The sequence below is a fragment of the Microcebus murinus genome, chromosome 28, assembly GCF_040939455.1.
Source record: "Microcebus murinus isolate Inina chromosome 28, M.murinus_Inina_mat1.0, whole genome shotgun sequence".
Classification (NCBI taxonomy): Eukaryota; Metazoa; Chordata; class Mammalia; order Primates; family Cheirogaleidae; genus Microcebus; species Microcebus murinus.
Genome location: NC_134131.1, coordinates 8096199 through 8109128, shown reverse-complemented (window position 1 = coordinate 8109128; position 12930 = coordinate 8096199). Strand labels below are relative to the sequence as shown.

Genomic DNA, 12930 nt, shown 5'->3' with positions numbered 1-12930 from the left:
TGCAGTTGTAAAACAAAAACAAACTCAAGAAGAATCAGTCACAGTTTTGAGAAAATGCTAAGACAATTACTCTTACATAATCTAAATATCTTCAAATATCTTTCTGTCTATATTTTTTAAAAGAAATTCAACAACTAAAAGAAAATATCAGAAGTCAAATGAAAGAGAGAATAAAAAATATAGAAAAAAAGAAAAACATTACAGAGATGAAAGTATATTAGAAACAATAATATTATAAAATAACTGTTTGAAAATTACTTTTAGGGATGTGGTTGTGGTGGACCATCTTTGACAAATAAAATAAAATGAACTTGAAAAGTGCAAAATTGAGAATAAATTTGTATAATATGATAGATGTGGAAGATAGACAAATGAGATCCAACATGTACAGAATTGGTGACCCTGAAGAAAAGAAAGAAACAATTGGCCCACACCCTGGGGATGGAAGAGACACAAAAAAAGTACAACAACAAAATCTCAGAATAAAAAAAAGACCAAACAAATTGAGAACACATCTGGTGGGAAAAAAAAAGAATCACATAGACATTCACCATAAAAAAGCAAGTCACATTTAAGGGTGGAAATTTTAGACGTATCTAAAAATGTTGCACAACTTTTTTCAATTTTCAACTTTCAAAGTAAGGGTCTCCAGCAATGCTTACAAATATTTACACAGGCCTCAAGGGAAAAATAAGTTTAATGCAAGAAATATAATCTGTCTTCCATGTATAAGGCAAAAGAAAGACATGTTCAAGTATGAAAACTCACAGAAATTATAGCACCTATGACTGTTTCTTTGGTGGGGGGGGTATTATTTACTTAACAAAGAAATCCAACAACCTAGAAAATAATTCAAAATAACACATGAATGGTGAATCAGGTAGTACAAGTTGGTAAGGAATGATGCCTTTCAAATATGAAATAAGTCTAAACAAAGACGATGGGAATGCAGCTAGAATGTAAAAATTCAGTCATCTAGAACTGATAACATAAGTTAAATCCAAGTGGTATGGGAAGGGTTGATAACAATAAGTACATTCCTTAATTTATTTAAATACCATGACAAAGACTTATAAAAGATTGTTTAATATGTAAACGTGAATCCTATAAAACAACTTCAAATTATTAATATTTTCACAATTTTTATTCTTAACCATGTAGTTATTTTTCTAGAACTAATATCTCCCTTGAAAAGGAATAATACCTGAAATTTAGCAATTTCTTCCATTGTGTTTCAACTTCTTTTTTTTCAGTTTAATTAAAATCAAAAATCAAACCTGATATTTTCTTTTTTTCCAGAGAAGGGTCTCATTCTTATAATAGAACATCTATCCATTTATTTACCTATCTATTATGGTCCATGTTATCTAAATATTTTTTTTATTAATTAAAAAAAATGTATGGAAAGAAATCATTCTTACAACAGTCTTTCTATCTCTTTCTTATCATATTATCTGAATTTATACATGAAGATGTCTCCAATAATAGTCTCCAAATCTCATGACTTATTTATGGGTGATGGAATTTCTATTCTGAACTTTATGTTTAGCTTGTGTTATTTTTGATGAGTATATCACATGCTACTGCATTCTAATTAATATGCCGTTAAAATAAATATATAAGCAATAAATAAGCAAAGATTTCATTGCCCTTCTATAAAAGAATTTAAAAGGTATAAATTTACTATTATACTACTGAATATTTTCACTTATCAAAAGAACCGAAGTATGCAATCAACTTAATATTATACCACATGTTCTTTTCATAATATAATTGACTTTTTTTGGTCTAAATTCAGAGCAAATATGTAATCATTTTCAAAATGACCAAGTGAATTTTTTTTCATTAAGGAAAGTTACACTGAAATTCTAAAAAACATAATCCGGTACTTCACTAGAAATGTTCAAAGGAAGTAATGCAATGCATTCATTATAAATGATGGGCTGTTTTTGCTGAGATGTGATAAGTTATGCATTTATATAACCTCATATAAAGCATTATATAAAAGTTTCCAGATTTATAGATTTGAAATCTTGGGACTGTACAGCCACGATTATTGCTTGAAAAAAAAAAAAAAAAAAAAACCACACACACACACACAAAAAGAAAACCCCAAACCCACTGAAGCATCAAAGAGGAAATGACTTTGTATTTGTTTTTTGATACAAATTGTGTCAGTATTTTTGTCTGTTTATATTTGTTTTGTTATGTGTAGGTGTACACATGTGTGTGAAGAAGGAGGAGAAAACAAAATTTGCTTAAATATCTTCTTTCCTTATAAAATACAATGCACATAAATTGGTGAAACCTTCAACAACAACAATAAAAGAGATGATAAACAAACCCATCAGATAAATGAAAATTGTTCAAAACAAGCAGTTCAATATTCAACATATGCTCCTTCTTTTACCGATATCTTCGGAAAACATTGCCACTGTAGATAAAATTATGAGTACCTCATTTTCCAAATTGATTTTGCGTGATTCTACTGTTCTCCCTGTTTTTTTTTTTCCTAAGCATAACTTCTATTTAGTCATTCTGTGAATGTTTCTCAGAGGACATAGTCAGGATGCTGATTATTTAAACATAAGTAGTTTTCATTTGGAGAAGCAAGAACTATGAATTCCAATTTCCCCCCCCAAACCCCGATGTTACAGTATCCCATTAACATAATGGGTTATACACGGCTAATCTCAGGGCTCTTAAAAGTTTTGTTCCCAAGTCACCAACTTCTGAAACTTTTCATAAAGTATTATAAGAAGCTTAATACTGACAAGCTTAACTAGTATAAATGGCAAAGGAAACTCCAGAAGCTATTACCCAGAGGCTGGGTAAAAAGCAAAACGCCAGACAAAATTTGGTGAGCCCATGTGACCTGCAGCCTTGCTCTGATCCTCTTACCCAAACCCTCCCCTGGGAAACTTTATAATCATTCCTTTAAATCACCGGTTGCACACTAGAAACCCCACCCCTCATCCCTTTGAAAGAGAGAATTTCAGCAATCACATTTTCCCATCTGCCGTTACAGAAAGGGCGTGTAGCCATCTGAAAGTCCCAGAATTAGCACTGTCATCCCGTCTTGCCCGTTAGTTTTACTGCAGCAAAGACTAGTGAAACACCGAAAAATATACCTGTAGTCTCTCTTCCCCTGGTTTGATCCCAACCTCCCCCGAATACAGATTGAACACATTTTTCCCTCTCAAGGAATAAATGCATTTTAAGCATCAGCATCATAGAAACACAGCATCAATAAAGCAGTGACTTCTCCCCCAGCCCCAGGTTTTACCTGTTATGCTAATACAAAGACATTGAAAGGAAGAAAAGCTGCAGCTTTGCCCAGTAACGTTCTCATTGCAGCAGACAGCACAATTTTGTACTTACAGATCTTACCAGGGAAACGTCTCGGGATCTTTACAATTTTCCTGCAGAACTCTGTTTCAAGCTCTCAGCCAGGCATGCTGTGCATCCAGGCAGAACCAAGCCGTATGGAATGTCTATGCAGCTGGGAGATAATGAGACTCTTTTTCCCAGCTGGGACCGCAAGCCTTTTATCCACTGAGTATTGCGTGGCTCTTCTCTGGTCTTAAGCATGAAATACGCTCCTCTCCTGCTGCATTCCTGACGGAACCTAGACAATTAGTTCTTGAAGCACATGTGCAAAGCTCTCGTTTGGAATATCCAAAAGGAAAATTCTCCCTACATTGAAATCCAGTCCTATCTTTATCATCCTTTACAGAATCAGAGAGAGCAGAGAGCAGCTGCCATTCCAGTGGCATGAAAGATTAAATTCACCCTCCTCTTTCTTTGACTGGAGATAGTCACTCCTGTCGGGTCATCAGAAAAATCTCTCTTATTGAAAACTGGGTCAGACTAACTACTTATTAGGTTTCCAACAGGAAAGGAAGTCATTTTTTTTTCTTCCTTTGGTTCCACTGCATTGTCATTTGCAAGCAAAGATTAAGCCGGTCAAGGGTCTGCACTGATTTAGACAGTATCCAAACGTAAGCTTTCTGAAGCATGCCAGTAACTCCTGCTATTAGCTAGGGTGAAGAGAAAAGGGAAATCAAATGAAAGGATCAGATGCACTGTCATTAAAGGCTTTCTAAATTATATTTTAAAAATATGCTGCATGGGGCTTCTGAAAGACAGGCAAGAATGTAAAGAAAGTGGAGTCAAACAAGACCGCAAGAGTATTGCTGCTCTCCCAAGTAACATATTTACAATCTCCAGAGACAGAGAACAAGTGTCTATGTGTTTGCATAATAACTGGGCAAGGAAAAGAGTGGTCATTGTGTTTCACACTGAGCCCTCCAACTAAACTTTTTAGTATGTTTGTTTCTTGTCATTGGTTTTGAAGGGACTAAGTGCTCTGAGAAAAAACAAAAAAAAACAAAAACTAAAGAACAGGAGAAGCACATGCATGCACACAGACATTAACACATACACACATAGCTGTAACATGAGAACAGAATAATCGTTTGGACTTTTTTTCATGTCATAATAAAAATAAATTATACTCTTAGAATTTTAATGTAAATGGATGCTGAGAAAATGAAATCGATAAATCGAATTTAAGTCAGTCAAAAGATGTCTTCTGGCCCCAGTTTGCTTTTGTCTGATGACCAAGTAAGTTTCTATGGCTGTATTTTATGACTATGTTCTATGTATTTCTGTGATTATATTCCACTGAAAATGCATCAGTTACACACTTCATTTCTTCATTGGGTCTAACTACCATCATAAAAGGTTGTAGAGAAGGGATGATGCCCCTTAACACGAGGTAAACTCAAAACGGGTTATACTACACTTTCCTACAATTCATGGGTAGGCAAACTGGATGAATAACTTCATAGAAATCACATTTGTCTTAATTGAACCTCTAATTTTTTGTTTAACTTAGAAGTATTTCTCACTCTACAGAAATAAAAATATTTTTGTTTGTAAAAGTGCCAAAGTGAATTTTTCTGTGGAAGTATAGGAAATATAATTATGATATAGCTGTTTTTTTTTTCCATCAAGAGGAATTTATTCAACATGAAGGACCCTTTATCTACACCTCCAATACTTCTGCCCCACAGTCAAGGACAGCTGATTGCTTTGCTTCCTATTTTACTGGAAAAGGAATAGGAATCAGAAGAGACCTTCAGTAAACCCCTGCCATGGCATCTAGTCACATACCTGCCCCTGTGACCACAGACTGCCTTCTTCTTGTATTCAGGGTGGACCAGGTGCCCTCTGCAGGCCAAGCCCAGCCTCTCTTGCATACTCAAGGAACTGTTACAGCCACTTGTCCCTCTTTCTCCGGTATCATCAGCTCTCCTTCCTTTCTGTAGCATTATAGCACAGAGATTTGATGCTACTTGTCCAACCTTAAAAATTAACAGCCTTTTTGATCTTACATCTTTCTCCAGCTATTGCTTCATTTCCCTGCTTTTTTATACAGTAAAACACCTTGAATGAATTCTCTACACGTATTGTCTCCATTTATAGTTTCTTATTTCATCTTGACTCCAGTGTTATTGGTCTTTGCCAGCACTGTTCCATATAAGTACCTCTTATCATACACAACACTGAATCACACATTGAAAAATACAATGATCAACTATTCTCAGTCCTCATTTTACTTGATCTACCATGAGCATTTAACACAGTTTACCAGGTACTCCTCTTTTAAGTACTTACTGCCTTTATCTACCTTCCTGATTTTTCTTCCATGTCACTGGCTACTCCTTTTCAGATCCTTTTGTTGGTATCTTCTCCTTTTATTAATCTTTAAACACTGGGAGGCAGCAAGGGTCTAAAATAAGACCTGACCTAAGTAAGTGAAGAAATATACTATGTTCATGGATCAGAAAACTCAATGTTTTAAGAGGTCAATTATCTTTCAATGGGTCTTTATATTTAAAATAATTCCCAATCGAAAATCTCAGTAAGTTTTCATGAAGCAATTGTCAAGTGAGGCTAAAATTATATGGAAATGAAAACAACCAAGAAAGTAAAATGAAAATGATAAAGAACCAAGTTGGCAAACATATCCTGTGGTTTTACCATTGACTACTAACCTAAAGTGGTAAAGGCAGTATAGTGCTGGCAGGATAGGTCAGTACAACATAATTGAGGGTCCAAAAACAGATCCATACATATGCAGTGAATTGATTTTAGACAAAAGTATCAGGTTATTCAATGATAAAGGCATTTTAATTCAAAAAGTGGTGCTTGAGCAAACAAATATTCGTTTGGAAAAAGTTTACCTTAACCATCACCTCACACTATACACAAAAAATTAACTTGAGATAGATTACATACTTAAAGGCAAAGCTTTAAAGCTTCTGCAAGAAAATATATGGCTTCTTGGGTTAGGTAGACTTTTCTTTGAATGCACATACACACATAAAAACACAAAACAAAAAAATGGAAATAGTGGACTTCTTCAAAATTAAAAATGAGTGTTCTTTGAAATACATTGTTAAGGAATTTTTACAACTCCATAACAAAAGACAAGTGACCAGTTAAAAAATGAACAAAAGATATGAACAGACATTTCACCAAAGATATATGAATGACATTTAAGCATATGAAAAAGGTGCTTAACATCATTATTTATCAGAAAAATGAAAATCAAAACCACACGATACCATTACATACTCATTAAACAGGCTCAAATTAAGAATACATAAAATGCCAAAGCATTTTGAGGATGAGGCAGCCAGAACTCTTATATTTTACTGATAAGACTATATCATGTTACAATTATTTTGTAAAGTAATTTGGCAGTTTCTTTAAATAATATCACTGAATAATTCCACTCATATGTATTCACTCAAAAGAAACCAAGGCATATGTGCATACAATTATTTACAAGGAAGATTCATAGCAATTTTTTTCATAATAGCTTGAAATTGGAAGCAACACTGATATCCATCAGCAGGGTAATGGATAAACAAATTATGATACATTCATAAGTGTAATAAAAGCAATAAAAAGATGCAAGTTACTGATACTCACAACTTGGGATAATTCTAAAAATGCTATGCTAGCAGAAAGATATTCAAGAAAAAGCAAAGCAATCCTATGCTGATAGAAAACAAAGAATGGTTGGTTAGGGCTTAGGGGGAAGAGATTAATTGCAAGTGGGCATTAGGGAACGTTTAGGGTAATGAATATATTCTGGTTATGATTGTGGCAGTGATTGCATGGTATGTACATTTGACAATCTTATCAAACTGTACAAATGGGTATATTTTATTTCATATTGAAGTATATCTCAATAAGGTTGATTTTTAATAAATTAAATGATGACAGATACTAGATTCCCTTAAAAGCTTTGAGAAAACAAAATTAATAAGATTATAATTCTGCCAAAATATTGTTGTTGTTGCTGTTATTGTTACTGACTCCGGTAGAACAATGAAAACCACCTCTCCAATCTCTTTCTATGATTGTTAGTCATTTTATTTTTTTTTTAGATCTACCCGGGTCAGTCTGATTCATTTATATTTTTCTAGAGAATTATAATGATGATAATAACCATATTGGTAGAGAATTTCTATAACTCAAAATATGCCTCAGGTAATATTTTAAGCATTACATTTGCATTAGTAATTTATTCAATCCTTACAACAACCAGATGAGTTTCATATTATTATTTTCCACATTTAACAAACAAGGGAACTAAAGAACAGAGACGTTAACTTAATTGTCCAAGAACATCCAGCTGGGAGATATAGTAGAGGAGGGACCAAACTGATGCAGTCTGGTTCAGGAATCCACTGTAATATTGATTTATTATTTGAATTTTGATACTCCTTTTTACATTTTGCCTATTCAGCATATCAAATTCTGTGAGAAAGATATTAAATATTTCCCGCAAAGATTTTTTTAAATGAAATAATCATCTTTTAAGAAGGTTTTGCACTACATATTCTGCTGCTATATTGCTATATTACTATATAAAATAGATTCTGCTGCTATATTAATAGATAAAATAGATTCTGCTGCTATATTAATAGATAAAAGTTTTATATGTACATGCACACATATACATATATAACATAGATAGTATGTAATCAATATATCTTTAGTGCATTTCATCTTTATAATTATACAACATCTTTAGGAATCCTTTAAAATTTGTTTACATCTCTTATATTTGAATTATTTTCAGCATTCCTGCTTTCTTTCTGGTTTGTATTGTCCTGTGTGTACTAGAACATTAACAATTTCCCGTCAACTTTGCTTTATTATTTTGCTTATAGTCATCATTCAGCTAGATTTTTTTTAAAACACAATTTGACTTGGTCATTTTAGAGGGTAGCTTATCCCATTCACATTTAGTGTAGTAGCTGATGTGTGTGCTGAATTCATTTCTTCCTTCTGAGTGTTGCTGAAGCATGCATTCTGGGGTCTCCTTAAGTACACGTGGTTCTCACATGCTCACCAGGCCTGGAGGACATTGAGGCCAACAGTTCGGTTCCCACCTAGTCCAGTGAGAGTGTATAATTTAGCAGGAACCCCCAACATTAGGTCCAGGCCAACAGGTGGAGCCTCTGAGCTTCTATGATGGAATTCCTTTGCCAGTAAAGCCACCTTCCTTGAAGCAAGAAGCACTGCTCTTTTTTCCATTTAAGGCCTCAAGGAGAGAATCCCTCCATGGCTGCAATTGTTGCCACGGAAACAGGTTCATTTGCCGGCTGCCAAAGAGCAAGCCAATACACTGAGTCAGCAGGATTCATGGCAGAGAAAGAGTTATTCCATGTAGTGTTAAGCAGGGAGATGGGAGAAATTTCTCAAATCCTCCTCCCTGAGAATTTGGGGGACAAGGGTTTTTAAAGACAGTTTGATGTAGGCAATTGAGTCCGCTAATTGGCTGAGTTCAGGGTGGAACCATAGGGTTGTAGAAATTGTCCTCTTTGCTAACCAGGTTCTTAGGTGGAGGTCACAAGACCAGTTGAGACAGTTCTTCGGTATTGGCTACTGGTCTGGGGGGGTCAGCCCTTCCACTGGAAGGTATCTCAGAAACTACCCCCTAGGTTTCAAAAAGGTGGCGTTATCTATGGAGAAAGCTAAGAATCTTTATGACCACCAGCTATGTAGCTCGAGAGTGGCAATTATAGAGAAGTAAAGAGGGGGACAGTGGCTAATTACTATCATTATTTTTAGGTAAGCATGTGCCTTATTTTTAGCTATGCCCTTACCACAGTTCTTGCTTTGCACCCCTTTTTTTATTAATTTGTAAGGGCTGTTTCACTATTTCCTCAGCTCTCCTATTACCAAAATAAACAACAAAAAAAAAAAAAAAAAAAGAAAGAAAGAAAAAAGAAAAAAAAATCCAGTGTCTGTCACCTTCCTAACACTTCCCAGTGGAACTCTTAAACTCTCGACTCTTGAAGTGGGCACTCCAAATGTGTTAAGCTTCAGACTCCACAAAACCTTGATCCACTTCTGCCTCCTGCAGGAAAATATGACTATTGGCTATGACTCCCACACAACTGCTTTGTTGTGAAGAAGCTTCCAAAGCCACCTTTCTCTAAATGCATTAAAAGCAAAGATTAACACAAAATAATTTATTGAGCAGGTACGATTATTTCAAAGATATACAGTACCAAAATGAGTAGTATTATGTTGTTAGCATTATTGTTTATGCTTGTTTGTTTTTTTTGTCCGGGTGCTTTGATTGGCTTGCACAGCTATTCTAAATAACTCATGTTTAAAAATACTTTTATGAAATAGTTTTCCTTTGTTTACCACAGACAAATCTCCTAATATTACCCATATATGAACAATTTTCTATAATTACCTGAGTGCTTCATATGGGCCAAGTACTAGCCCTCAAAATTTCACTTTGTCCTTACAACAATCCTATGAAGTGGATATTGGTATCACCTTTTTTTTTTTTTTTTTACTGGGAATTGAGAGCTGGAAAGATTAAATAGCATGCTAAGATCACACAACCAGTAAAAAGCCAAATAGGGATTTGAATCCAGGTCAACTTAACTAAAACTTTATATCCTGAACCCCTTGTCAAATGCTCTCTGCTACATAAGTTGTCAAATCAGATAGAAGTCAAAAAATAAGTGCTATGATTTTTATGATTATTTCTTCTCTTTAAGGCACAATAAAATGTTTATCTTAAATATAATGTTTTAAGCTATAACTGCCCCAAACTTTAACAAATACCTAGATAGTTAAGCCCTATATTGTCTAAAGAACTCTTTATTTTCACGAAAATGGTCTGAATCTAAATATTTGTCTCAACTCTCCACTCCACCTAGTCAAGGGTAGAAGATATTAAATGGTTCCAGAAAATCTAAATCATCTTTTTTGCCTTACATTTTTCTTTTGCTTTTCGGTGAAGGAGAGATAGAAATTAGAGTGTCATGAAGAGAAATCCACTCTATATATCATATTTACTTTCTCTCAGGAAAATGCATATTGAAGGGCAGGTGATAGCAATTTTCTTAATCTTTTGCCCCAAAACAAAGTGTTTTTTTTTCACTTCATACCACATATGTATAATTTTATAGATATTTAAAATTTCACTTCCCTCTGGGGGAAAAAAAGTAGTAACAACGTTTTATCATGCAATGTATTGCTTTTCAAAGGGAAAGTAGTCAGTGAAATGTATATATTCTCCTTCTGCCACATGGTACAAAAATTTAGAAAGTTATTGCAATAACTCAGTTCAAGTCCCTTGGATATATTCATATAAAAATAGAAGAATTGTTATTCGTGATAACTTAAAACACAGAGTGGGTAGGACCGGGTATCTTGTAACATGAATTGTTTTTCCCTAACCATAGAAGGACACTGTGGAACTGCCTGCCACCTGCTGCTTCCAACACTGAATTTTAATGACTGCCAATTGCTCTTCAAGGCTCTCACTATTTTAGAAGTATTATTTACCATGTGGCCCACTGATCTCCTTAAATGATAGGATAAATTGTTTGGGCCCCAGGGAAAATAATGTATTTCATTAATGCTATTCCTTTTCTATTCCGATTTTTTTCAACCCTGAAGATTGAGATTTTTGTTTGTGTGTGATATTTATTATTGTATCCTGTTTCCTAGACACAATGAAGAGGTTAGAGCACTTAAACTCTAAAATCCGAATATTCATCAACAATTTAGCTGCTTAAGCAACTGTTCTGCCTTGTGCATTCTTGTTTGTAATTTATGAAATATAAAAAACTCTTGCATTGAATTTCAATGCTGGTTAGATATCAAAAACATGAGAGTCATCAGTTCTCACTAAATTGAATTTACCTATTGGCATCATTACCGGAAATACTGCATAGGCATTTTTTTTTTCACAGAAAATATATTGGGATTTTTATTCATAATCATATGATTGATATATTAGCTTCAATTCTTCATTTTTCTCTGCATACACATTCTTGCCATTGCCCAGTGGTAGGTGGAGTATACTTCCCTGCCCCTTGATTTTAGACTTGGACATGTGACTCATTTTAACCAATAACATGTGAATAGCAGGTCACAGTGTGCTGGCCATTAGCCTAGGCTTTAATCTTCCTTGTGCATTTCTTCTCACCTTCTTGTACCTCTGCTATTGTCATAGAAAAACACACTTTGGCTATACTGCAGGCCAAGGAGGATGAAAGATACTTGGAACAGAGCTATTCCAGTTGATCCACCAACTTCAGTAACTGCAGAGCTGCCCAGCTAAGCCCAGCATAGGTGACCTGACCCTCATCTATCCTGTAGACATGGGAGAGACAGTCAGTTATTATTATCTTAAGCCACTGAATTTTGAGGTGATTTGCTATGCAACGATAACTAGTAAACACAGATATTATCACTTATGGAAGACGAGTTGACTTAGTCTGAGTTTTCCCATGAGCAGAAGGTGACTCAATGACTTTTTCTCTTTTGTCACATGTGAGTAGCTTATTTGAAAATGGGATCTCAAAGAACAGCAGTGACAAACAGGGTGAGTTAAAAAGGGGACAAGAAAAAGCCAATAATTAGAGAATTTATTATTGAGTTTTCAAACACCAAGTATGAATGATTGCCCAATAGCATGAGAACATCTAAAAAGTATATCAAATGCTTCTTGGGGCTGTCCACCTAAGTTAAGCATGGGGGAGGCACCTATCTATTGGCCCTCATATCTTAGTGATAGGTGACCATATACTTTATCATGGAAAACAGGACAACTATGAGAGTGAAAGGAGAAAGCATCAATAGTAATTATGGCACAACAGGCATTGCTATTAATAACTCCAGTCTATTCTGAACCAATGCAGATATATGGCCACCCCACAGATCGGTCAAAGATTGTCTCATGGGATACTAACTCTCCTACACAAAAATCCAAGGTGCACATACACGTGAGTGCTGATCAGGTTTGTGTGAATGCTCAATACCATGGACTCAGATAAGATGCTGGGTGGGAAATGAGAGTTGTGAGAGATGGAGCACTGTCAGGTAATATTTGTGTTAGGTTGGATGAAGCATTAGCTTGAATATTCGATCAGGCTGAGAAGATTTGAAATGGCGCAGAAAAAGGCATAGAATATAGCTCCCATTTTGTACCATTCAGATCTGTTCATAACCTTCGTTCAATCCAATTAGTAAAAGAGCCAGCTTCTGGATTGAGTCAACCAAATTCCCTGCAATGACTTAAGGGCAAGAGGCTTAATGGAAAAATCTATAGCCCCACTGAGGTTGATCTTGGGCCATAATTCTCATCCATCACTTCATTCCTTTACTACCAGATGTAGATTTCCCTCATCCTCATCTGGCAATTCGACTTTTCCATGTTGCTTCTTTGCTTAAGTAACACAGACATTCTTCCCCAAAAGAGACTGTACCCTTACATCCTTTGCCCTAGTGAGACTATATTGCTGCACTTGTCTTTTCACACTTATTAATGTAGAGTAGATCTCAGCAGATACTTTGGTGAATTTTCAG

The 12930-nt window shown here is 35.0% G+C and overlaps 1 protein-coding gene across 3 annotated transcripts in view; it reads right to left on the bottom strand.

Moving 5' to 3' along the window:
• Positions 1-4043, bottom strand: part of CNTN6 (contactin 6) — a 282265-nt gene extending 278222 nt beyond the window's left edge. Inside the window, exon 1 of one of the 3 annotated variants that reach the window (XM_075998472.1) lies at positions 3382-4043. The gene's annotated coding sequence lies outside the window, so the exon portion shown is untranslated. The remainder of the gene's footprint in view (positions 1-3381) is intronic. The other 2 variants (XM_012740481.3, XM_012740492.3) reach the window with 2 other exon arrangements.
• Positions 4044-12930: the final 8887 nt, after the last annotated feature.